Source organism: Bacillus rossius, chromosome 8 (assembly GCF_032445375.1).
Source record: "Bacillus rossius redtenbacheri isolate Brsri chromosome 8, Brsri_v3, whole genome shotgun sequence".
NCBI classification, from domain to species: Eukaryota; Metazoa; Arthropoda; class Insecta; order Phasmatodea; family Bacillidae; genus Bacillus; species Bacillus rossius.
Window position 1 is genome coordinate 29,514,642 of NC_086336.1, and position 27,946 is coordinate 29,542,587.

At 34.6% G+C, this 27,946-nt stretch overlaps 1 long non-coding RNA gene across 11 annotated transcripts in view; it reads left to right on the forward strand.

Annotated features, from left to right (window-relative positions):
• The first annotated feature begins 503 nt into the window (after positions 1-503).
• Positions 504-27,946, forward strand: part of LOC134534689 (uncharacterized) — a 53,290-nt gene continuing 25,847 nt past the window's right edge. Inside the window, exons 1-11 of one of the 11 annotated variants that reach the window (XR_010075510.1) lie at positions 511-638; positions 3,133-3,237; positions 3,346-3,475; positions 3,627-3,801; positions 4,806-4,887; positions 5,379-5,488; positions 6,982-7,262; positions 8,947-9,106; positions 10,507-10,632; positions 20,191-23,138; positions 27,547-27,732. This is a non-coding gene — a long non-coding RNA (uncharacterized LOC134534689). Of the gene's footprint in view, positions 639-3,132; positions 3,238-3,345; positions 3,476-3,626; positions 3,802-4,805; positions 4,888-5,378; positions 27,733-27,946 lie in introns of all 11 variants that reach the window. The other 10 variants (XR_010075518.1, XR_010075515.1, XR_010075513.1 and 7 more) reach the window with 10 other exon arrangements.

Sequence of the window (27,946 nt, forward strand, 5' to 3'; positions counted from 1 at the left end):
TCAAGAGTTAAAACGACATTATAGGTAATTATACAAAAACGTAAACACAAGTTATACAGAATTATGCAAATATTACAAAATTATACAAAACGTAGACGCTCGTGAGTATTCACAGCAGAAACATAATGACACAATAATTATAAGATAGTAGAAATTATTTACAAAACATATGGTCGTTTGTGGACGTTCCAGAGCGCACGCGGGTGCGTCCCTGATCGTAGACACTGCACTGCACTTAGGTTGCACTAATTGGGAAAATACCTCCCTTAGGCCCATGTTGGTGGACAGGTACGGCCTCTACGTCGTCAACATTATGTATGATTACAATCGAATGCAAGTTCTTGATATTTATTTTTAATAATGATCTGCTTCAAATTACAACTTACGTTAAAAATTTAGGAAAAAAAAAACATTTTATCATACATCCTGACTAGTACTGGAAGCCGTGGGTCCAACTTTACTCGTATCTTTCACAATATCGGAAGAAACTCACTAATATGCCCATATTTGGTAGATATTTTTTTAGGTTTTGGGTTGGTTTATATTTCAATTTTTAAAGCAACATGTTAGTGTAAATACAACTTTATGTAATATTTGTTATCCTTTAAATTGGACCAAGATCTTCACAACGTTTTTAGGTAATAAAAATCATATCTATTAAAAAGAACGTATTTGTAGTTTTTGTACGTGATGCACGTATCTTTCTTCTATTTCTCTCACAACAGTGTTTGTAAACAAGCATCTATAAATATTTGCTATAGCATAGGTAATGGTAAATATTCTTGGACTAGGCTTTTTCAAAAAAATAAAAAAATATGGGACCTGACTGTATCCCGATATCACATTAATTAATGATTTCACTAAAATGGCGGCACATATTGGTCGTGACAGGTTAGAAGTTCTCAAAAATATCATTTTTTAGAATTAGTTTCGAGAACTATACCAAAACTAGAGTTATCCAATTTTGTAAATAAATAATGTATGTCAGGGCAAATACTGCTAAACTACATATTTACCTATGTCAGTTAAACTTGTGCAAAGATCAGGCAGTATAGGCCACATGAGTGCAGACACATTCTTAGGTAATAGTGAGTAAGGAATCTTGGAAGGGAGTGTAAGTGCTAGTGCTGTTTGTAAATCATACTAGAATGGTCACTGAAGATTACAATAGTTTCAAAGCTTAGGATGAAATGCTTTAAAGTTACTTAGTGAAAGATTTAGTAACACAACTTTTGCCCTTTTTTTAAATTGCTGCTGAATGATTTGTCCTTTGTATTCTAATTAAGGTTTATTTTTGTACTGTCACAGATCTCTGGAAAGGATTTTTTTTTTTTTTTTTTGAGGTCTGTGAACTGAGGTGAAGTTGGCTTTAACCCAGATTTATTCTGCTTCCCCTCCATTCCCCCACTCCAACTACACCAGTGGGCGGAGATAAAATACAGGATGCCACAGCAGTGGGCGGAGCTTTCCCCCACTCCAACTTCAAAGCCCGCTGAAGAGCACAGCAGAGGGCGGAGCTTAAGTACAGGGGGCCGCAGCCAGGGCCGCAACTAGAGTCTCTGGCACCCGGGGCATGAATGGATTCATGTGCCCCCCCTTTTTTGTACATACCACACCAATAAAGCGGGGGGTCCGGGGGCCCTCCCACGGAAAAATAGTGCTATTTAAGGTTTTTTTCTTACCTACATGTAACAGTTTCTGTGCTACTGTAACTTCCATGCAAAAACTTTTTTCCAGTTGCCAGTTGTAGTAGGAATTACAATGCAAGCGATTTCGGCGCCCCCACAGCTTTGCGCCCGGGGCGTATGCCCCGCTTGCCCCCCCCCCCCCCCCCCCCAGTTGCGGCCCTGGCCGCAGCAGTGGGCATAGCTTAAACACAGGTTGTCCAAAAATGTTTTAAGAATTATGACCCTCAACCATATAATATTACGTAATCACGAAATTTGGGTTATTACAATTTTTTTAAGGTAGAAAGAAAGTATGTACAAATGAAGCTGATATGCCAATATGATAAGTGAAGTGTCACCTTCACACCCAGATTTTTATTTTTGTGCAACACCCCGTACAGCACTGCCCAAATGCCTCTAAACCATTTAATATCACATAATCACGAAATTTTGGTTATTACAATTTTTTTAAGGTAGAAAGAAAGTATGTAGAAATAAAGCTGATATGCCAATATGATAAATGAAGTGTCACCTTCACACCAAGATTTTTATTTTCGTGCAACATTCTGTACAGCACTGCCCAAATGCCCCTAAACCATAATCACGAAATTTGGGTTATTACAATTTTTTTCAGGTAGAACAAAAGTATGTACAAATGTAGCTGATATGCCAATATGTTGAGTGAAGTGTCACCTTCACACCCAGATTTTTATTTTTGTGCAAAATCCCGTACAGCCTGCCCAAATGCCCTTGAACCTTTGAATTTCACATAAACTCAAAATTTTAGTTATTAAAATTTTTTTAAGGTAGAAAGAAAGTATGTAGAAATGAAGCTGATTTGCCAATATGATAAGTGAAGTGTCACCTTCACACCCAGATTTTTATTTTCGTGCAACACCCCGTAAAGCACTGCCCAAATTCCCCTAAACCATTTAATATGACATTACAAAATTTGGGTTATTACAATTTTTTTAAGGTAGAAAAAAAGTATGTACGAATGAAGCTGATATGCCAATATGTTGAGTGAAGTGTCACCTTCACACCCAGATTTTTATTTTGGTGCAACATCCCGTACAGCACTGCCTAAATGCCCTTGAACCATTGAATTTCACATAATCTCAAAATTTGAGTTATTACAATTTTTTTAAGGTAGACAGAAAGTATGTAGAAATGAAGCTGATATGCCAATATGATAAGAGAAGTGTCACTATCACACCCAGATTTTTATTTTCGTGCAACACCCCGTACAGCACTGCCCAAATGCCCCTAAACCATTTAATATGACATAATCACGAAATTTGGGTTCCACACACCAATTTACTTGTTGTATGATAGTAAGTGTCACAATAATTATTGTATAAAGAAAGCAAAGGTAATTTTAAAACTGTAAATGAATAACATTTAGCATAGCAATATCACATTTGCAAATGAATCATACTCAGCATAGTGAATATCACATTTGCAGGAGTCCAAAGGCTATATACTGTTTGGAAACAGCATGATGTTGCGCCTGGGCCAAGACATTCATCAGGCTGCCACAGGAAGGAAAAACTTCATGTATACAAAGAAGGTAAAATAATTAAAACCTGATGAAAAATGACAGTGTTGTTTCATTCCTTGTTTAAACTAATATATTTTGTGGTTTATCAAATGTCTGCTTATTTGTTTAATACTTCAGCGGGCCACAATAAACTGGGTTACTGCATCTCCGGCAGCGACCTAGCAAAAAATGCACGGACCATCGCCAAGAATAGATCCACAATAATGGGAAAGAAATTCCTGGTGATGGTGGAACTAATGATCTGCTGGTAAGTATTTTTTGTACTTACGAATAGGAAGAAAATAATATAAAAAAAGTAGATTTTCATATTTATTGTAAAGCTGTAATGACGTGTTGTCTGTTCTGTGTTCATACATATGTAGGCCTAGGCTATATTTATATATGTATTTTCCACGCAGAGACGCCCAAAATGGCACATGCTGAAGTTTAAGTTCAGGAGGATATTAAACCTCCTGCTGGAGTTAAACTGCAGCATCGTGGTCATGAAGGTTCCACCCATCCCAGCAGCGAGGCATGACCCAGCTGTGGATGAAATTAGAGTGAAGTTGAATGGCTACATCAGCCATTTAGGAGGTATGTAGTTATTATGTATGTACTAAGTTCATTTTCAATGATTAATTAGTCATATTTTTGAGGGACCATAGATAATTTTGAGAGGGGTGTTCCTTAACTCATATTTTTGAGAGACCGTAGATAATGTCGAGATGGGTGTTCCTTAACTCATATATTTTTTAGGGAGGTTATGGCCGTTTAGAAATACAAACGGAAGGTTTCAGTTTTCATTAAATTATAAGGGTACACTCACAAATATATAATAAATTAGAAACCTGGCTCCCTTGGTTGGCAGTACATGGGGATGTAGGACACCCTCCCCCTCTTTACTTGTCGATGACCCTGTTTCCATTTCGCAAGCAACACAGGAATATTGAGGTATGTAGGTACTAGTATTGATAACAACAATGCACACAAAACAATGCTGGACTAATTATGTAACCAATTGTAGCAATTACATGTACCTAAACCAGCAATGACTTAGTATTCTACCTGAAGCTACACATTTTTTCATCAAGACAAGATACACATTAATTTTTCCTATTTGTATGTTCAATTGTTGGAGACTTAAGAATTGTCTGTCAGTGTATTTGCAAATGTAATTCATGCTCTTAGTGTGTATAAGAAACCAGAGTTGTTGTTTGGTCTATGCCATTTAATAGCCTGTGCCATTGGGACTGTAAAATTTATTTGTTTTAAATACAGAAAAAAAAAGTTCTAATATTTATTTTGTACTTCATATTTATACACACTCAGTAAATGTAGTGGTACCAATATTTGCAGACATATTATTTTCCAGATGTACATGGTTGAAAGGAGATGCTAGTAATAATATTTCCTTATATTAAGTATCAGGTACTTACTTGATTTACTTTATATATTTGACTGATGTATGTTAAATGAAATTCCTTTCAATGACCTATATATATGTTTACATAGTAATGTGTACATTACTGTATAGACTCTATAAAACAAGATTTTGATTTACAAGTATAAATTTTTTTATACGTTGATTTTTGTTTCAGAGGTCTTGCACTTGGAAGTGATTGGCCTTGACCATTTGTTTGTTGGGGGAGATGGCCAAGTAAGATTGTATTACTATGAGCAGTAAGTCCTGTACCATATAATTTTCATTATATTTTGTTATGCTTATAATTTACAGATTAAATGCAACTATGTAATTTTATTGTTTTTTTTAAATGTAAGATGAAGTTTGTGTGTACAAAATTTTAGAATGAAACCTACAGTTCTAGAGATTACAGCATTTTCAATTTCAGTGTGTGTTATAACAATCCAAGGTAAACTGTAGAATTCATAGGACTATTTAGGTGATTGAATGTAGAAAACATGAAATATGAATGTCAGTCTAGAAGTTAACAATGAGACCAAAGTGAGTTAAAGTAACTATCGTAAAACTTTCTTTAAAATCAGCTGTGCACAATTCCTTGAAAACAGCCAGTGGAAAGTGATTTTTAATTAAGTTGTTTAATGTTGTTTTTGCACACGATATTTCTTATCAACTTAATAAAAATTTAATGAATTGTAACATGTTTATCTGATAAATGTTTTTAAGTGTTTTTTTTTTTATTTTTTTTTAGATATTATCCATGGACCAGGAAACCTGACCTCTTGTACTGGAACGCAAGAGGCATGTCTGCTGTCTTAGCGCACTTAGCAGATGTTCTGTGAGGCTGCATGATGACCATAGGTATGAGGCCATATGACCAAACTGTATTCTAATATGAAATTGGAAAACTTTCTATAAACACCACTAGCTACTTCACTTCATTGATTAAAGTGACCAGACTTTAGCATGATGTTTCATGAGAAGAATTTTTGCAAATCAATGTATTGATTATTCAAATGTATCAAAATGAACAGTCCGTGTTCAAATGTTGACATAGTTTTCCTAAAAAAATTTATTAGTCAGCAGTTCGTATCTTCGAACTCCTACGTAGGAGGTTTAATCTAGAACTCTCAAGAATGCTAAATATAACTATTTAGGTCAGTGTCAAATTGTATGTAATGTCAGAAGTGTGTAAATATTTTAATATTTATATACTTCATGAAATAAGAATGCTGACCAGTCTCATCCAGCAATGATTGAAGTGTAAAAAGCCATAAACATACATATGCCTAAATATGTTTATATCTACACAATGTTGATGCAGTTTCAAAGTGATATTATGCAATTATGCTTTTCAAAATTTTAGCCACATGTGCATACACATGGTTGCTACAGGACTAGAAAACCGGGAAATGTCAGGGAAATTAAAATGGTCAGGGAATTCCGGGAAATGTCAGGGAAAATTCCACGAATTCTGGAAATTTTAAAGTTGCGTATAATTCAAACAAAGCTTTGTTTTGATGCGTTCGTACCGCTACCGAAAGACTCCGCTAAAAGGCTGCTGCTTAAGGCACACGTTAACTACAACTTTTTTTTACTTGGTCTACGATTGTCCGTTGCAATAGGCCGTTACAACCACCCACCTTAACTTCTGGCCAATCCAGGCACTCGTTTGTTCACTAGCAAACCCAGGCCTTCATTTGTTCGTGTTTTGCTCCTTTTTTAATTTGCCCTTGAGACTTTGTATTATGTTCCGTTCCATGCAGTGAACTACAGAATGGGCATGGTGTTTTTTTATCTTTTGAAGGCTATTTTCACGTGGAATAAGGTGAATACAAAGCTTATTACGTGAATTTAAAGGCGTTGTTTCAGGTGAAGTTAGTTTTTGATGCGATCATGAGAAAATAAAGTGCATTTTGATAAAGAGGCAATACCAATTCTCATTTTGAAAACTACCAAGCTGATACGAAAACACGTGGCTTTTGTGTGCGGTTATGGTTTTTTTTTTTTTTTTTTTTTTTTTTCATTTTTTCTACCTATTTTTTTAAATTACTTTTTTTTTCAATCGTTATAATCCGTGAGTTCTGTTGCGTGACACTTACATTGTGTATAAAAAATATGCATAACTGAACATGTTTTTCCCCAGAATCGTTAGTTAACATTGTAAGATTGTAAGAGTATTGGAGTATTGCTTGTTGTAATGCTGCTTTTGTAATTCTCTAAGTAGGCCTGTTATATTGCTAGGTGTGAATTTGTAATAGTTTTTGTATTTGTGTAGTTATATTTTTTTAAGAATTCATAAACAATAATGTTTTAACCTAACCTGAAAATATTAAACTGTACTTTTTTTTTAGGTTAGAGATGTCGAAGAAAACTACTTTTAAGGAGAATTGGTTCAAGGAGCCACAGTTTCAGCATATCAAACCCTCTGCTAAAAACATAAATTCTGCATACTGTACTTTGTGCTACAAAAGTATTCAACTCAGCAATATGGGTTGAATAGCTCTCACCAGCCATGTCAAAGGAAAAAAACACATTCGCAATCCTGCCATCAAAATAACACAAAAAAAAACTTATTTTACCTCATGTTGAAATTTTTATATTACATTTAATCATATGGACGTTAATATTTATGGTATGTACTTCAAAAGAAAGTCAGGGAATTTTTCTCTTAAATTTCTGGAAAACAGGGAAAAGTCAGGGAATTCTAAGATTCTATTTCTGTAGCAACCATGATACAATATTCAGACTTCGCTAATGTTCATTTTTTCATATGCCTACAACAAACAAAACAAAATTACAATATGTATATTGTGATTGTTTCATGTGGAATTAGAGAGATAAGGTGATTGACAACTTTATAAAATAAATATGGCAATTTTTACACAACACTACCTACGTATAAAGGTGTTCAAAAATTTTCCTTTCACATACATTATGATTCCTGTGAAATATTTCTTGAAAATTCATTTACAATACTAAATATTAAGTATGAAAAAAAATGTACTTGGTGTTACTATGACATTAATTTAATGGTGTAATATGACTCTCACACTAATAACTACTGAAAACCCATTTAACCTTAAGAAGTTACATTATTCCAACTTACAAAAAATTTTCAGAAATTAACTGTGATACAAGCAACATGTGTTCTGTGCAACACACAAATTTTGAGCATTGTGATCATCAAAAAAGCAGTTTTAATTCTTGCCAAAAACATAGAGCAAATAGTTAATGTTATACAAGTTCAAGTAATTTAATGGTTTTCAGTGATAACAGTAATCTAAAGTAGTAAAATGATTCCATACACATTTATTGTATCATAAAGACTCCAAACTTACAAACGGTGATAGGTTTTCGCAAGAGAATAGATGCTAGCATGTTATTTGTAGCTAGCTGATGGCAATACTTAATTTGCACAATTGTAAAACCATGATACAATTTGCAGTCAACTGGCGGCATGTAATGCATCATTGTAAACAATAGGGAACTTGAAATTTTAAAGGCTTTTGAAGAATTAACCAATTTTGATTTCTTTTATTGGATTGTAATTACTATATCTAGGTATTTTCCTTCAATATCCTAAGATTGACCCATTGCATGTGATTTCTTTTTAATCAAAAATAAGCTCCACTCTGCATTACACAGCACGAGCAGAGCATCTACAGAGGGTACATTCATCCACCCGTAGCATCTTATCTATAAATACAACCATGATAATTTTTGCACATTTTTTTCACTCCAGGTTAGTACCGTTTGGATAACGTAAAATGTCATGGTTTAATGTAAAATAAGCAAATAATTACCCTCGTACAAAAAAATACAATTGTCTCTATCTTCCTGCTTAGAAAAGTGATCATGGTGAATAATACTGCAGTTTATAATTATTTTTAAAGCAGTGATTTTATGTCATGGAATATTTTTTAAAAATATGTTAAAGAACACATGCTGCATTGCTTATCTTACTCAGTAAAAAAGAATGTCCGGAGTAGCTAAGGTAACCACTTATAGTGACCCCAAACATCAGGATATTTGAGAGTTTTGTGTAATTCTACTTTTTTAGTATATTTTTTAGTGTATTTTCTTGATCAGGATAAACGAGGTAAGTAAAATTTAAAAAGCTGTACTATCATTACTACACATTTATTCTTGCAAGAAGGTTCCTTCCTTTCTGAATGTAGGCTACTTTCAAAACTTTACAAGTAAATTTAAGAGGGTTTTAAAGTGAATGGACAGTGTGATATAAAAAATGAAAGAGATTTTAGATTTTTTGCAATGTACTTTACGTAATATAAATGTTTTAACTCCCTATTTTACAGATGACAAAATAAAAGAGCCCAGTTTTTATATTCAGTACCGTTGTGGCATTAATGAGCCAAAAATTTATTAGTTTTGAGAAACATCTCTGATAGAAAAAAGATAATTTATGCAGTATTTGCAAGGCCGAAAATATGGCTCCAAAAAAAGTCTAATCCCCTGGTAAGTTGTGTCTTTTTTATTATTATTTCCTTGACATTTTTATATAACAATCTCAACACTTTATTTATTTTGATTGTCTTTGAGTAAATAATTTAAAACATGGTACTATTTAATCTGATAGTTGTAAATTGATGTGAGTTAAATTGCAAGTAGTTGTTAATGCGAGAGATTGAAAGACTGATTAAAAATCATGTGGTTAGCAGCGTGCACTCTACATTGCCAGAGAAAACCATATTAAATACATATTATTCTTTATTCACTCCAGGATTCATTGAATTATTGCATTTTAAGTTATAGGTTTTCTATGGATACGTAAGTTATTTATTCGTTGGTTTTATATTCTGCTAATTAGACACAGTAAATTTAAGTATTATTGATGTTAGTATAGGTATTATATAGTTTAATATTAATGTACATATTAATTATATAGCAGTTCGACTAGACCAAAGGGTTTCACCCTTTTGTTTGTTAACCCAGCGCTCTTAGCCACTTCGTCGCCATTGTTTGCTTTCCAAAATGCTTTACCTTCATTTCTGTTTGTATTGCTACTTGAGAATCGGTAATGCACGCGAAACTCGATAAATTGATGTAGTAGTCATACTCGCAGCAGCGCGCGCCACTACCTCGAACCCGCAAAAACTGCCATCTCGTGACTGTTAGGCCAACTACTTGAAAAGCACCCAAAAATAACGAGTGCTGTATGGGGTGTTTCACGAAAATAAAAATCTGGGTGTGAAGGTGACACTTCACTTATATTGGCATATCAGCTTCATTTCTACATACTTTCTTTCTACCTTAAAAAAATTGTAATAACCCAAATCTCGTGATTATGTGATATTAAATGGTTTAGGGGCTTTTGGGCAGTGATGTACAGGATGTTGCACGAAAATTAAAATTTGGGTGTGAAGGTGACACTTCACTTATCATATTGGCATATCAGCTTCATTCGTATACTTTCTTTCTACCTTAAAAAAAATTGTAATAATAACCCAAATTTTGTGTTTATGTAATATTATATGGTTGAGGGTCATTTGGCCAATGCTGTACGGTGTGCTTTCACCATAACCCATTTTTTTGTGATTCGATATGATGTTAAATTTTTATGAAAATTAAATTCCTGAAATTCTTAAAAACATATTTGGACAACCTGTGTTTAAGTTACGCCCACTGCTGCAGCAGCCTGTACTTAAGCTCCGCTGTGCTCTTCAGAGGGCTTTGAAGTTGGAGTGGGAGAAAGCTCCGCCCACTGCTGCGGCATCCTGTATTTTATCTCCGCCCACTGATGTAGTTGGAGTGGGGGAATGGAGGGGAAGCAGAATAAATCTGGGTTAGAGCCAACTTCACCTTTATGTCTGTGATATGAGTAGGAAAATTGTTTTGTCTTTATTTTATGCCTCCAGGAGCCGTGAGAGCGTGGGACGATATATTGTGCTACTGCAGATGGTTGAGAATGTCTTCAATGGAACACAAGGTTTCCTCTCCCTACATTGGAGGACTGTTTGTATCTCAACGTCTACACTCCTCCGGTTGGTTAAAATGTTTGTTGTCACACTCTTTATTTCAGAAAATGTCAATATCCATTCAATAAGTTTTTTTCCCTTAATACATAGTCTTTAAAGGAAGTCCAAGAAAAACAATTTGAAGTGTAAGGACATGGATTTTCAGTTAGAACACAGCATCAAAAGTATCAGAAGAGTTCATTTCTTGTTCTGGAGCCTGAGATGCAGGTGTGCCACAGTTTTTGACAGTCAGATCATTTTTTTAAATTGCACTAACCAGTGACTGTATCAGAAAAATTAATTAATATTTTGGGAAATTATTTCTTACATAAAAATTAATAATCAACTTTTTGAAATCATATTTTTACATTTAGTGATCTTATTTTTACTTTTTTTTTCCCCAATGAAAACAAGCTAGTTCTTTGTCAGGCAACAGAAAACAAAAGTATCTCAAACTTTAATCCATTCAAACTTTGATTTCCTTAGAAAGTTTGTAATGACACAGGTTACTGCCCTCCACACTTGCCACACAGTTTAATTAATGATTTAATATGTTGTCTCAGGTTCAATACTTTGGTTAGGTTTTCTGATCTCATTTAAATAACATATTTCTATTCCTTTCAAGAAGTATTATTGTGTTTGCCAATGTTTCATAATCATAATTTACATTAGTTCATGCTTTTTAATGTGTTCTGACAATTTGTTTGCTTTATGGTGAATAAGCCTCCAGGTGTTACTTTTACCCATTTGTTTATTTGTATAGTTGCATTTTTATGTGTATTCGTGTATTTAAGAATTGCTTGTTTTTGCTTTGTTCCAAAAGGAGCATTAACATAATTTTTCTTTGTACTTTTTTTTTGCCATGGTCCTTTGTCTGAAGGCAAGCAAGTGTGGTGGTTTGCCAGTTGCGTAATAGAGAAAGACAGAGAGTTCGTTAGCATTGAGAAAGTGACTGGTGTTGTTCGGGTTGCTGTTGCCATGCGCCAGTATTGGCTGGTATTTTTTCCATGTACATATTTTTTTGATTGGGTAAAAGTGTAGTCACCAGACCTTCTGATTTTTCTTGTAATTTTTTTCCAGAAAAGTCTCGTTGCGAGGGTTTGGTAATGTGTATACTGCTATATTTTGGTGAGGGCTGTGCTATGATTGGTTGGAGATGTCCTACACTTGTCACTTCCCTCGGGCGGTGTAGCCTCGTTAGTCAGCATCTGAACGAGGTACCGGAAGGTTGTGTGTCGGGCGGTGGCTCACAAATAATTAGTAATGTGAGTTAGAGAGAATTTTATGCAGCTGTGGTCTGGGTGCTACCTTATATAATCAACATTTTTTTCATCGTTTCGAACTGTAACTAGAATTTTTTGACCACAGTCGCAGGTATTTAGTACCACAACAAGGATTGAGTGAACTTCGTCTTTGTTCCGAGGACTGAGTCCTTCGGCTTGTACCATGAGTTTGTATGCATCCATGGGTCTTAATCGCGAACTATCTTTTAATATTTAGAGCCTGTCTACAATAGTCCGAACCTGTGCATGGTCCATGTCCTTATCCGAATGTGAGTGACGTCACATTGTCTCACCGAAAACTGCCCTGTCCACAATTGCAATGTCCGATGTCTGATATTGATTTCTAAATTTGTCACCAGAGCGCAGTAAATGTGCCAAACAAAATGTTTTTGTTTATTGTTTTGATGCTTTGTAGTTGGAGATTGAAATTATGAAAGTTGTGGGAGTTCAATATTATATATTTATTCAGTAAGGAAGTTTGCATCTTTTACGTTGAAAAGCGCAGGTCACAATCGGACAGCATTAATTAAAATGTCTTGCTCTTCTTGACTTACAACACCTTCCATTTCCTTCAATAACAAAAACAAACACCACGTTTTCAAACGGGAACCGTAAATTCAAATATCGTTAGTGTTTTGTTCTTTTTCTTTGTCCGAAGTACACAGGTTGGGACAAAAAGTTCAAACTGACGAATGTCTTCGGAACAGGTAGGTTCGGATCTTCGCCCACTTGACGCATGACGTCAGAGGGTCACGTGGACCAATCAGCGACGAGTTTCCTTCGGACACAATTTAGGACATTGCATTGTAGACGGGCCATTATCCTTCGGTAGTCGGTACCTGCAAACAATCACCACAATCAGTGTGTTTGTTTTGGAGTCAGTGAAAAGGTTATGTAGGACTTGCTTGTAAATGCAACATGGATTTGTTTTTGGTGGTTTGGAAATAGCGACCAGAATGACTTAAGAGTTTTCGTGAAATAATAATAAGAAAAAAAACGTTAAAAATCAGTTTGGGTCAGAGAGATGTTATTCCAGTATCCAATCATCTGCAGTAACATTTACTTGGGAACTTATATATGTTTTCATCGTCCAATTTATTTCTGCAAGTGTTCATGAAACATGTATTTTCACTCCAGGCCGAATATTTGGGCTAGCTCGAGAGGTCTGGGGTGCGACAAGTTGCTCGGTCCATATCATGCTCGTTACATTTGTCATTCTACAGCATATTTGTGTTATTGTTTTACTTTTGTATCCCATTGTGTGGTTATGGAATGAAATAGCTCAAATGTTAGTTTTATCTCTGTCTAGATTGGAGAAACTGATATTGTAAGTGCTAGGTACACTGTGTTAGTTACAGTGAGATTCCATAAAATTTTTTTTTATATAAATTTAATAAAATTTGTAGCTTTGAGACTGTTCTAAAGTTTCTTTCTGACTTTTAGTCATAAAAGATAAAAGGTTTTTTGTTATATTCTTTAGCTCATAATTATTTTGAGTAACTTAGTATGGTTTATAATTTGACTGTGTTTGCTGCCCAATCTTGATCAATTTATTTACAGTGCAAAAACTTTTTAAACTATCCAAATTATACGTCACACAGTGCTGCCATGATGCCTGTTTACTACTTTTATAGAGTAAACAACAAAACTTAAATTAATTTTTGTACAAGTAGTCCAATTCTGTTACACTTTTGTTCTTAATTCAACCATGTTACAGGAACTGCTAAATTGTTTTTATGCATCTTTCAAATGACCTATGTTAAAATTAAAATCATCTGAAGTAAAACTAGTAAGATGTTGGTTTTGCAAACAAGTGTATTTTTTATAAGCCTACTTCTGGAAATATATAATTATTTTCTTTAATTATTTAAGTTTCTTTACACTTTGTAATGCAATATCTTAAAATACATTTCAGGTTTTAATGTATGATTGCTCTGTCACTTGTGCCATGTGCAATTACCATGCCACAATTTTTGTGGTTTTATTTGCAAAAGATTTAGTGGTGAGACCACAACTTAAGTAAATATGTAGTTTAGCGGTATTTGCGAAGAAAAAAAAATGTTAAAAATCCAAAAATACTTTTATTATATGCTCTTTAACTTCCTCTTTTCATTAAACCCGGCGGAGATAAGAAATTTCGAAATACTTTAGGAGATATCGCTGTTCTTATTTTGCAATACAAGACCTGTGCAATCATTCGACCGTGGCAATTTTTTTATTTTGCTGTGTGTTCGTAAATGACAAGAGTCTAGCGGCAGCACCGCTACTTCCTGCTTTTCGCTGCAAATGCCAAGCCTTTCCGAAGTTGGCCGATCGGGAGCGCTTACCCCCTGGATGTTTTTTATTTTTAGGCGCGCGTATTTTCTCTCCAGTATAAACAAGCCACACAGACTGTTTAGTGTGTGTGCTTTTTACTAAATGTTTCATCATGTACCTATGTTTGTTTTCAGTTGTTACAGTGAGTGTTAAGCTATGAGTAACTGTAAGCAATTTGTATGTAAAGAATGTGGACAAGGGTATGATTATAAGAAAAATCTTCGCCAACACGTGCGGACGAAACATCCCGGGAAAGTTGACGACATATCTTTTTCAGAGAACAAGAAAAAAAATTGTATATTTAAGTGCAACAGTTGCGATAAAAATTTAGTCATTTCCGAAATCTAAGCTTCCATGAACGGAAATATCACACAAATCTTCAGCCACACGAACTGATGAAAAATCCCAGTAAAATTGTTGCCGTAGCTTTTAACCGGAAAAAAAAAATTTGGAATTCAAGTGCAAAAGTTGCGATAGACAATATAATCTTTTTCGAAATTTAAGTTACCATGAACGGAAATTTCACAGTGCGGAAATTGTTTCCACAAACAGTTTCAAGTGCTCATTATGTGAGTTCAGACCTAATACGAAAACGTCATTTCTGGATCTTCTGGTGTCGGAACACAGTGCTGGTGTCAAGTCCCAAGATCTCAAGTTTTCCTCTTTCGAAGATTTTGTGAAATGGAAGCAAAATGTTGAAAAGGAAACATTTTCCAGGTATGTGAAAGAACGTGGTTCAAAACGGTGTGCTGACAATTCTACTAGGCATTATTTTGTATGCCATCGTTCAAGCTATTACATGTGTCAAAGTACAGGTCAGAGGCACCTTAAAACTCAGGGCTGTAATAAAATCAATGGGACATGTCCTGCAAGCATACGAGTAATGGAATCTGAAGGTGGAATGTGTAAAATTAGTTACATTTCAACACATGTAGGTCATCAAAATTATATAGGCCATCTCAATCTCTCTGATTCAGAAAGATGTGATTTAGCAACAGACCTTGCCAGTAAGATTCCATTCCATGCCATTCTATACAGATAAGTGATTCAGTTTCTGATTCAAAACTAGAAAGAATTCACCTCCTAACCAGAAAAGACCTATATAATATCGAGCAGTGTTATAACCTATGTGCAGATTCTGTGAGACACAGAGATAATGGGACTAGCGTGGAGGCGTGGGTTAACGAGGTAAGGGCAAGTGATAAGTCGTGTGTTTTGTTTTACAAGCCTCAAAATACATTCACTGAACTGCATCCCGAGTTAAAAAATGATGATTTTGTCTTAATTATTATGAACAATGCTCAGTGTGACTTATTGAAAAAATATGGCAGTGACAGCATTTGTATCGATGGTACCCATGGTCTTAACAATTACGGGTTCGAACTGATTACATTACTCGTTTTAGATGACATGAGGCAGAGTTTTCCTTGTGCATTTCTAATATCGAATAGAACTGATCAACATGTACTATCAATTTTTTTTGAGTACATAAAAAAGAAGCTGGAATAATATGCCCCAAAGTTTTTATGTCTGACATGGCTGACTCATTCTTCAATGCATGGGTTTTAACCATGGAGTCACCGACTGTGAGACTTTACTGCTCTTGGCACATGGACACAGCAGCCTGGCGGAAAAATCTGTCAAAAGTTAACGGTAGAGAAAAACAGGCCGAAGTCTACAAACTCTCGCGAACATTGTTGCAACAACGGGACTCTGCTGCATTTGAAATGATGCTCCCTGCTGTAATAAACCGACTCAATAGAGTTTCAGACACAGCTGATTTTGGGGCATATTTAAGTGAGAACTACGTAAAAAATGTTCAGTCATAGGCATATAGTTTCAGGCTGAATAGCGGCATCAATACAAACATGCATATAGAACGTATGCATAGAACTTTAAAATACATATATTTGCAAGGAAAGACTGGATGACGTTTGGATAAAGCGATTTTTGCTATTATGAACTTTCTTAGGGACAAGCTATTTGACAGGCTAATTGTTCTAACTAAAGGCAAAGTGACCAGTAAACTTGTAAATATAAGAAGTAGGCATAGAGCGAGTCTACTTCTTAACATGGACTTGATTATCGAAGAGGACTGGTTGAAAAGTTTCATCCACATCTGAGGTAAAAGAATTGTATCACGTAAAATAAAACAGATTGGACTGCCCTTGCAAACTAGTATGAACCGAATGTGCCACATGCATCCATAAATATACTTGCACGTGTGTGGATTCCACTATCAAATGGAACATGTGCAAGCATATCCACCTGATTTGTCAAAAGAAAAAAAAAATGAAACAACTGCATTGAAAATGTTCAAGCCAGTGCTTTTACTAGCGATGGCAATTTATGTATTCATTTAGAAAATGAACTAGAATTTACTGAAAAGGAAGATATAGTTGCTGAACTCAACAAAACAAAATGTAGTACTTTCTTTAATATAAGTGGTGAACAAGTCAAACTTGAAGAAGATATGCACGAGATAATTAAAGGCATCTCCACTCAAAGCGAGGTTGAGGTATGTAATCAGACGATACACTGCAGCCATTAAAGCAACTTTAGCTGCAGTTCGTTCACAGAATGGATGCCTTTCAAACAGTCAGCAGGCTGTTCCGAGAAGAGAACAACTCAAACAAAATATAGTGCCACAGAGAAGACTGTTATCTACAAAACGAAGAAAAGTGAGTCATCGCGCTGGAATCGTGAAACCAAATGAAACAGAAATTCAAGACATCGCAATATCATTACTGCACAAGTGTCAAACTTAACTTATATCACTTAAATAATTGTAATATGCTCAGTGGTATGTTAGTATTTCTCATATTATTTATTCACTTTGTTAAGCATTTACAGTGAATTAATCTTATTCAGTATTATACTTATTATTTGAATGACGTAATATCTCAAATTATAACTATCCATTTGTTTAGGATAACCAATAAGCTTCATTTTGGTGCACATAGTTGAATAATATTTTGTTTATGATTAAAGCCACGTGTTTAGTGGGTGGCTGTTACATGTATAACTAATATTATTATATATATAGTACTTCAAATTTTTATTTTTATATTTCATTAATTTTACAAATATTTTTGATTTATTTTGTGTTTTTAAGTGACAAAATAGGTTTAAAAGTTTTTTAAATAATTTGTTTTTTGTTAGGGTGTAAAGTTGTAACGTGTGTACCTGCGTACACTTGCAAAGTATTGTACCCCTGAATTTTCTCGGCATACCACCTGCAACACAGTGAGCTGGGCAGGCTTCCCCCGAATAGACGAGACTATTCTTCTTCCAGCTCGTCAGGGAAGCCTGCAAGTATAAAAGGGCATGCGCCCAGACTATCGATAAGCAGAACAACTGGGACGTCCAGCCAGCAGGCTGCCTCGCTGCTCCGACACCGCTCGCCGGCCTACACCGTCAATCGCCGCGGAGTTGCTGACGCCCGAGGACCGACAAGACATCGACTGGGTGAGACCTCTCCGAGTTGTAACCCAGGATATAGACAGTTCATGGGGAAGCGTCGCTGGATTAAGCATAAAATCTTTCAGAACGAACATTAACTAAAAACGACGGTTCAGCCACAAGGGCAAAGAGGGCGGGCATTAGCAAACTCCGTGAGGGCCGAGTGAGCGGAAGTATTGACACAATCACGACACTATCAGGACACTATCGCGACCAGATCGCTACACAGTTTGGACACTAACTTTACCGCCGGTAACAAAGAATCGTAGCCACAAGAGACAGTGAACAAGAAAACGGACTTACGCATTACTACGAGAATGCGGAGAGAGCTTCACATGGTACCGGGGGAAGAGTAACTAAAACCAACCTATAAACTTTGACAGCGTTACATGACTAGTTGCGTGTATATAATTGTAACCTCTGGCAGTAACTATCTGTATTTGTGTTACGTGTAACATTCAGTAATATTAAGATTAGGTATGGTCCTTGTAACTTTGTAAATGGTATAGCCTTAGTAGTTGAAATTGACGGCGTTTTGATCGTTAGCTGTGACGAGTGCACGGCTCGCCACAATTAAGGGTTTTGTTTTGTTTGTTCAGGAATCGAGCACGTAGCGTTAATTTGTGCGTTTTGTGTTCTAGTGGGAACTTACCACAACAGTTCGTCTCCACGAGAACCCGACTTGTTTAAATGTTATGTCAGTTTGTGAATCTATGCTATTCCTTTTGGTGTTATTGCATTTGTCAATAAATTGTTATTGGATCGAATTTAACTTAGCAACTAATTTCATAACCACCCGCAAACGTCCCTTTTTCCTCCTTCTTGGGGTTTTCCTGTGTCCTTAGTAAAACCTGCGACAAAGTCTGTGTTAATTGGTGCAAATAACATTATATAATTATGCAAGTCATTCTCAGTATAGTTTAAAGATTAAACTTTCTTTTAAAGTGATGTAAATATTATTTAATTTTTTTAAAAACAACTCTAGAAAACAATATACTTTATAACGTTTTTTCACTACACTGGTCAGTGTTTGACAAACCTAAGTAAACTAAATTGAAAAGACTACGGTAATAACATTTCATATGCAAGTTGTTCTCAGTATTGTTTAAAGTTTCAACTTTCTTTTAAAGTAATGTTTTAAATATTATTCAATTTATTAAAATAAAACATTAGAAAACAATATGCTTTATAACGTTTTTTCACCACACTGGTCGGTGTGTGACGAAGCTTAATAAACTAAATTGAAAATACTTCAGTATAGCGTCAGATCCTGCATTAACATCATTGCACTCGCTGAACGTCCTAGCACGCCGCCGGCCCCGGAACGAGCGTGAGCGGTGCGGCATTTGCAGCCAGTTGCAGGAAGTAGCGGTGCTGCCGCTAGACTCTTGTTCGTGACAGCCTAATGAATTAAAATGGTCGATTAGGTCAGGTCAGTTACATTATAAATACTTTCAAACTAAGCGGAAATTTAAATAATGTGAATTAATTTTAATGGTTGTTTAGGTTTAAAGTATTTATAATGTAACTGACCTGACCAAACAAACCTTGATAAAGGATGAACAGTAGGAACTCACGTATTTTTTTTTACTTATTACTTGCGCAACAATATCCAAATAACCAATAAAACATTAAAATTTGAAACGTTAAAAACTCACCTAAGTTAGAGGCGGGTACAATTCCTTTGCCATTAGTAGAAAAAGATGTAGTCGTTCACCTACGTCGCGGAAAAAAAAAAATCTTACTCGTAAACAAGAAACAATGTTGAATGCCGCATGAACGCACAGGTATTGTGATGAAAATTAAAAAATTTGATATCTCCTAAAGTATTTGGAATTTCTTATCTCCGCCGGGTTTAATGAAAAGAGGAAGTTAAAGAGCATAGAATAAAAGTAATTTTGGAATTTTTAAATTTTTTTTTAACAAATATCGCCCAACTATGAAAATTAAATTCAATATCTCCTAAAGTATTTGGAATTTCTTATCTCTGCCGGGTTTAATGAAAAGAGGAAGTTAAAGAGCATATAATAAAAGTATTTTCAGATTTTTAACATTTTTTTTTTCGCATTTACCGCTAAGCTACATATTTACCCAACTTATTAACTAAGCAATTTGTGGCACTCACCGTTACATTCATTCTTCTCTCAGTACTAACGTCCCCAAATAAAAGTTGACTGAAAAAATTTATAAATAAGTTTTGGGTAAAAAGTATAGAAAATTGGTTTTGGATGAACTAATATAAGTGCTTTATTCTGTTGCATGTAATAGTTGTTGGAAATAACATGATTTATCAGTTCAAAAATTGTGAGTGTTGTTTAGAGTTTATTTCTTTTTCATCATTATTTCCTTATTTTGTTTCTCTTACTCTATTTCACATTTATACTATTTTTCTCATGTCTTCCACTCTCACTCTCTTACACTCTCACTCTTACATCATGCTCTCTTACACTCACTCATTCTCACACACTCACTATAAATTGTTGGTCTCAGCTGCCTGCAGCCATCTCCAATGCCATTCTTCCAGAGTTGGTACATTTTCACCCCGGAGGATTCTACAGCCTGTCTGGAAACAGTGGCTTCTACAGCCTTCAGTACCAGCTTGACGAGGACGTAGTGCTCATGTTTCCTGATTGGCAGACAGGAGCCTTGGGTAACATATTTTTTAACAAGCTCATTGCAGCTTATTCAAGTAGGTATTTAAAAAAAAAATTTCCTATTGTTCTATTGCTGAAATGTATATTCCAGCCATCTTTTATTTAGTTTTGTCATCACTTGTTATTGAACTAATTTTCATGATCTTGACTTATGCAGTTATTTCTTGAGATTTCATATTTGAATAGCTGTATCACTTTTAGTACTTTTAGCTTCTTGAAATGATCTTTTGGTTATTTCTTTTAGTCAGCTGTTACTAGTTTTTGTACAAATCGTTAATTGAAAAGTTTCTGGCTATATGTTTGTTGGTAACGTGTGGTCAACGATCCAATGGATGGTAGTACGAGCGTGGATGCTAGTTTAATTTTTTCGCCTTTGGTGAATTTTGAGGGTCTTCTGAGCTGGCTGCCAAACTCGATAATAAAGACTATGGGAAGATGGTTTCCTTCTAGTCATTTACGATCACGAATTAGGGCTTATCTGTCAGCACTACATCTAATCTGGTGCAATGTGAGACTTTACTGGGCAAACACCTTTTTTTTATCACCACCACCTGCAATTTGAATAAGGCCATTTATTTCGTGAGTTGTACATATCTACTTTGATTTTTCTTTAAACTCTGAGTGATCCACAGAAAGTCTTTATTGCTGCAGTAATGTCACGTTTATTTGAAATGTCGCATGATGAAGTTTGACTTCAATATTTTCAAGAAGTTTCTGAACTGACTGGAGTAACCCCGTTTAACAACTGACTTATTTCTGTTGTGTCGTCACTTCATTTTAACATTGCTTGTGGAGGCATGACTTGTAATTTGCAACTTCCAAACCACCTTTGGAAGATTGTGTGAAGTCAATTTTATTTTATGAATTAACATTTGAAAAAACATTTGTTATATCCTTTACAAGGAAATATCAACCACTTAATTTTGATTATATTTTAGAAAACTATGTAATCACGAAATGTTCAACAATTAAGGATCTTGGTGTTATTTTAGATTCTAAATTGTTTTTCCATAATCATGTAAACTATTTATACATGTCTTCCCGCAAAACCCTTGCTATGATCAAATTTATTACTTTTTATGCTACCAATTCAGACTCAATTCTCTCCCTGTATTTTGCCTTAATAAGGTCCAAATTAGAATATTGTTCAGTAATCTGGAATGACATCAAGTCGGCCGATGCAAATAAACTAGAAAGTATACAAACAAAATTAATTAATTTAATAAACTTAAAAAACCTTCCTTCACCTGCTTTAACTCCTCTTGGTGCACGTAGAGTATATTTAGATTCTCTGTTTGTTGAAAATTGTTTTAACGCTAAAATTAACTGTACTTATCTCCTGGAAACCACTGGGTTAAAAATACCACAGTTCAATTCTCGTTTATACCAAACATATTGTACTCTACATAACTTTAATGACATAATATACCGATTAGTTAGGAATCACAATAATAATCAATTGTCTAAACTTAAAAATTTATCCTCTTAACTTGTCCTCTACTCACATGTTATATTTTGTATTATCCATTTTTTTATATATTTTGTGTATAGTTTAATAATTATGTAATTAACATTTCGCTAAGCATTGTGTCATGTTATCTTGTCCTTTTGGTATTTATATCATTTCTGTTTTCATGTTTTGTGTTTATCCTGTGCTGTCTCTATTGTGATAGTGTTTGTTTTTACTTGTTTTGTGTTGTACTTGTTTTGTGTCGTGCCCACCTCTAAAGTCTCAAGACTGTCTGTGGGCATGTAACAAATTTAAATAAAATAAAAATAAATAAATGTTTTGTGATAGGTCTTAGCAAAGGTTCTGGGCTTGTACTACAACATGCACTTGACTGTAATAAATGTCCAACCTAAGTACATCAAGTAACTTTGTGGTGGAAAGAAACGTTACTTTAATTTTAAGACATATTTGAGGTATGGTTTACAGCATAGTTCAATTTTTGCTCAGCGCAAGTTTAATAATATTTAATTTCTTACTCTTGGATAAAACTTAACTGCGTTTTATGAATTTTTGGTTTTAACAATAGAGCTTTCATTGTATCATTGACATTTGTAGCTGGTTGATAACCTGTTCTTTTTTATTTTAGACGATGACAGACAATAGAATGTTTTCAAGCAAGAGTTATGATATTTAACATCTACCATGATTAAATTGGAAACGTGTTTGTTGAATGCGATCAATTATTGTTTCACCCGATTCGTCATTGCGTTTTCGAGCTATTGCTAAAATGCTGTCTTTCATTGAAGTTTCTGAACACAATTAATTATCTCTAGGTCTTTTTTTGTTCCATTATAAATTCATCGGTTATTTCTTCACTACATAAAAAAATGTTGTTTGGCCGGACTGTCCTTCCGTAAAAATATAGAATAGTTGCTTGACAAATGCTAGTGTCTTTTAGTACATCTCTTTGCATAAAGAAACATTAAGAAACCATTTAATAAAATAATTGCAATTAACTATGTAGTTTAGGGGCAACTGAATGTGTCTTTGTGCATTTTTTTATAGTAGTTCTACACAACTAACTTACATATAAAGAATCATTCCTTTTAGATTTCTTATAAAAGCTTAGTTTTTTTATTTTGTCATTTTTTCTTCAAGTTAAACGTTGTTGAAGGTTTCCTCTCCATCGAGGGGTGCAGTTCTCCCGGGGAACTACTGGGTTCAAGGACCAGGTGGCAGCGTTGTGATGGGCGAAGATGAAGAGAATCATTGCATCTTTCGGAGGCGACCCAGAGATGTGCACCATCGTGGGCTACGGTGCTGGTTCCCACAGCGTCTTATTGTGTGTGGTGTCTCCCTTGTCTGCCGGTAATGAGCAGTCGTCTTGTTTGTTGGAATCCTGTAGGGCAGTATCACTAGTGTGCTTGTTGCGCTTGTGAAACGAGGGTGTGTACTCTCTCTCTCCCACACAACCCACCTCCTTTTGTCATGATTCAAATTTATGTGCATCAGTTGTACCAAATTTGTGAAGAGCCCATTCCTTTGCATCTAGCCTCTTTGTGTAATCATGCACCATAACAATTTATCTTTTCCTTTACCTTGTTCTTGTTAGGACTGCATACATGGGTGCATGTTAATAGATAGTTTCTTGGATTTTTTTTTTTTGTTTTAGCTTTGAAGGTACAGGATTCTTGTTTGTGCTCACACCTTGCACAGGGAGCTATTAGGTGCAATGTAGTTAAAGTATTATATCTTTAGCGTTTGGTCGCAGTGGTAATGTATTACTATCATGTAGTGGTGCACCGATATGACTTTACCGATTACCGATTCGATTACCGATTATGAGAGCAATAATCGGCAGATACCGATTCAGTTACCGATTATAATGAAGAAATTTTTTTAAGTGTAATAATGCACACAAAATTTTTTATTCCCATGTGAATTTAATAACAAGATTAGGTAAAATCGAGAATACAGTTATAATAACAGTATAAAAATATATAAAATACACTATTAAGTCATTGCAAAGTGTAAATTAAATTATGTAACTTCTATTTATATTTGTTATTGTAAACAACTTGAACTACAGTCTAATAATTGTAATTTACAATGGGTAAGTTTTTGTTGCGGAAAACTAGCATTATTATTGACTATCACATAAGGTTGCATCAAGAAATTACCGTTTGACAATGTAAACATGTCGCTTTATTTTGTTCACTTGAGTTTATAGAAAAATGTTTCCACACTTCACTTTTTTTCTCCCTACTCGCCATCTCACTATAATTATATAAAAATGACTAAAAACCGATACTAGCACATGTGATTTTATTTATGTTGACTGAATATATAAAATTATAAATACTTTTTCACTCTTCACGTCATACAAATAACAAACGGATAATGTTACCAAAGACGCCCATAACGAGTTTGTAAAACGCAGTGATAAAAACTAGAAGGTATCGGGACCACGATTTTGAACCGCTACTATGACTCGAAAAGATCGATTGTCATAGAATCCACTGCAACTGTTTGTGGTATTTTGATTGCGTGCCATATATTTTACGTCTCTGGCTATAGGTAATGTACAAGGCCACTAAAAAAAAGGCGAAACGTAAATAAACGTGTAGGAAAAACGTCTTTTTTATTGTTCGACGCAATGAGATTTATTTAGAGGTTTAAAAGTAACGAAAAAATGTGTACCCGTATGTATTCGTTACTATAACAATTAGTACTCGTTACTTTCGTATCGTTACTCGTTACTTCTTATACCGCATGACATGGCACATGCTATGTTATGTAACAGCAACGAATCGAGTCGTATTTCGTACGCGTACAGTATGACGTCGCGTAAATAAAAATAAATCGAATATAAACAATTAAAAATATTTGATAATTAACAGCTTTTGTTAACCAAGAAACAATTAAATCTCATTAGAGCGGCTTTATTATAATATATCTTTTAAGATAAGAACATAAAACGTGAAAATACGCGATAATAAAAAACAAAAACATACATATTTATAATTTGTAAAAATACTTTCTTACGTTGTTTCTGTTCGAATCTAAAACTTTGTCTACACACACAATACCTTTAATAAACAGTAAAAAACTTGGACGACGAATTTCCAAATTATACTTTTATTAATAAACAAACATCGTTCTTTGTAATGAATAAGCGCGCGCATGCGTAAAACATACGAAAGATGCGAGTAACGAAATGCATTCGTGTGTAACGTTTCGTTACTCGTTACTAGATGCCACACCCGTTACTCAGTAACGAATACATACGGTTTGCTACAGCTCTAGATTTATTAAACTTAACGAAATATCTGTAATTATGATATGACGGAGTTAGATGAATTTTGTAATATATACAAATATTACCGTATTTCATCCTAAAATGTGTAACAAAATATTACACGGTAAAAACCTACTTAATTACGCCGGGACGTAAATAATCGGCAAAGTAATCGTTAAGATAATCGCCGATTACGATTAATCGGTAAGTACCCATAATCGCCGATTACGATTCATCGGTATCCGCATCGGTGCACCACTACTATCATGTGAATTCATAAAGGAACTTTCTTACATTACACAACATGAATTCAACAGAAATGAGAGACAGAATAACAAAATGAATAAAACCCACGTGACGACACATGATGACAAAGACTCAGTGGAGATTAAACATTGTAAAAATGGCAGAAATGAACATGATCACTGATCAGGAATGGGCCACTCAAAGATGTTAAGATGTGAAATTTCAGGAAGAAGGTTCTAATGAAAATACTGGAGGAATAAATTGTTAATAAAAAATTCACCAATGACAATTCTATATCTATTTTTTCTATACTTTTATTGTTCCCCAGATATAGTATTTTAATATGTAATTATTATTTTATTATTTTGTTCTAATCTTTGTTAATTTTCCCCTCTCCTCTCATGATTTATGTCCTTTACTATGTATATTATATTCTGATGGTATATTATTTGTGATATTTGGAACTGTAATTGTTTGTTATTATCTTTAATTGTATTGTAGTTTGTGTCTTTCTTTGTGTGTGCTGTAGTCCCTGCAGGCATGTAGTGCCTGCTAGTGTCAGTTGACTATCTTTTTTTAGTGCCTACCTGTTAGTTTTCTCAACGGCTAGGTTCAGTAACCTTAAGTAACAAGATTATATGATGAATTGAGATAAAACTGAAATAAAAACGAAAAGCATCATATAAGACCAAAAGTTAATACACCATGAAGCACCAAAAAGTAACTAAAATAATGAAATTAATCAGTATTTTTTGATGTGACAATGTCTAATAAATTGATGAATGCCGGCTGCACGCACAAAAAGTGTCCCATAACGCACATTGTCCCACTACGGATGTCCCACTACGGATGTGTCCTGTTATGCTCATTGTACGCATGCGTGGCATCTCTCTTCCACTCGATTGGAACAACCATCAATTTGACTTTTCAATCATATTTTCGTCATTTGAATTATATATATTATGTAATTTAACGATTGTCCACCGATTTTCAGCACAATCGGTACGGTTATTTAAAAGTAATGTTGAATTTTCAAATACGTTTTTATTAACTGCAAGGACATTTTTATTAAATCCTACGTTTAATTTCACGACGAACAAACCTTGTCGTTAAATGTGTAATTGCGAAAAAGCGTAAAACATTCTCAACAATCTTGAAGTTAGTATAAACATGGCGGCCGACTAGCAGCCGACAATATATTTTTAATTTCCCGCCTACCACTATAAGAAATAAACATGGCGAACTACATACGTTTTTAAAACTTCCACAATTTTTATAAATATATATATTTATATATATATATATATATATATATATATATAAATAACATCTGAAACAATTGTTTCCAATATGGCCTCGTGGCCGTGCGGTTAGCATCGCTGATTACCAATTCAAAGGTTGATGGATCGAATCCCGGCCGCTGCGATACCTTCATTTTTGTACTTGTAAAAATTAATACAGCGCGAGCGACACTACGAAAGTAATAAATATATTTGAACTAATGAATGCAAATTAAAGTTAATTTATCAATTAAATTGTATATTTCATTTCACTCCTTTGTATCCATACAAAATAGTGATAATTCAATAAAAATGATTCAATTTTATTGATAAAAGTATGCAGAGGTAGATATTATCATACAAAATATAGAAAAATTTAAAAAAAAATTTCTTCTTCAAAGAATATAATATTTTTGATGCCTAAATGGTTTGGTTGCAAAAACCTATTACGGCTCAGTTTCAGGCCGAATATGATATTTCATTTTCTTCTGGATCAATCATTTCATCAATGTTTTGTTATGACGTTGTCACGTTAAACTATCGTCCGTAAACCGACTTTACAGACAACCAATTTTTTTAATTAAAAGTTAATTCTTATCACAAGCTTTTAATATAGCAAATTCCAATAATGTAATTCATTTAGCATGGAGTTTGTACCAAAATGTATGTAGTAAATAGATAGATTGGAAATTTTTATCTGAGTCATTAGACATTCTTATTACAAACTAATTATATTGTGAAAGTGTATCATTTATTAGACAAAATAAAACTCTGTGAAATAAGTTTCACGAAACATTAATTATAATATTGTTGAATAAAATGCTATCTTTATGAGTAAATAGAATTCATAAAATAAAACACAGATATCTCCCATTTTATAAATGAAATTGGCTAAAAATAGAACCCAAAAATTGTGTGTTTGGTAATCTTGTGATGTTGGCCCATGCCCCAGGCTTGTTCCATAGAGCCGGCGCTGTGAGCGGTCCAGCGCTGCGGAGGAGCGTGGTAATCTGTGACCAGCTCTCCCTAGTGGGGAGGCAAGCCGTGTGCTGAGCTGCTTCGCCGACACGTCATCTGCAGCTGTATGATGTGGCAAGATGCCCAGGAGATTGCTACCAGCTCTCTCATCTGCCTCAGGGTGAGTCCATTCGTGCTGTAATTCAGCATGTAAGACGAGTATGCTTTGAGTTGGATTCACAATCTACTAACTACAGTCACTCAACTAATTCCCACTTGCAGATAACCGCCACTTGGATCCGAGTGCGCTTTACTGAGCCTTCACGCCACGCCGGAAGCAATGGCGTGGAATGTTGAGGTTTCCTCTGGAAATAAGTATTTGCCTGAATCCCAGC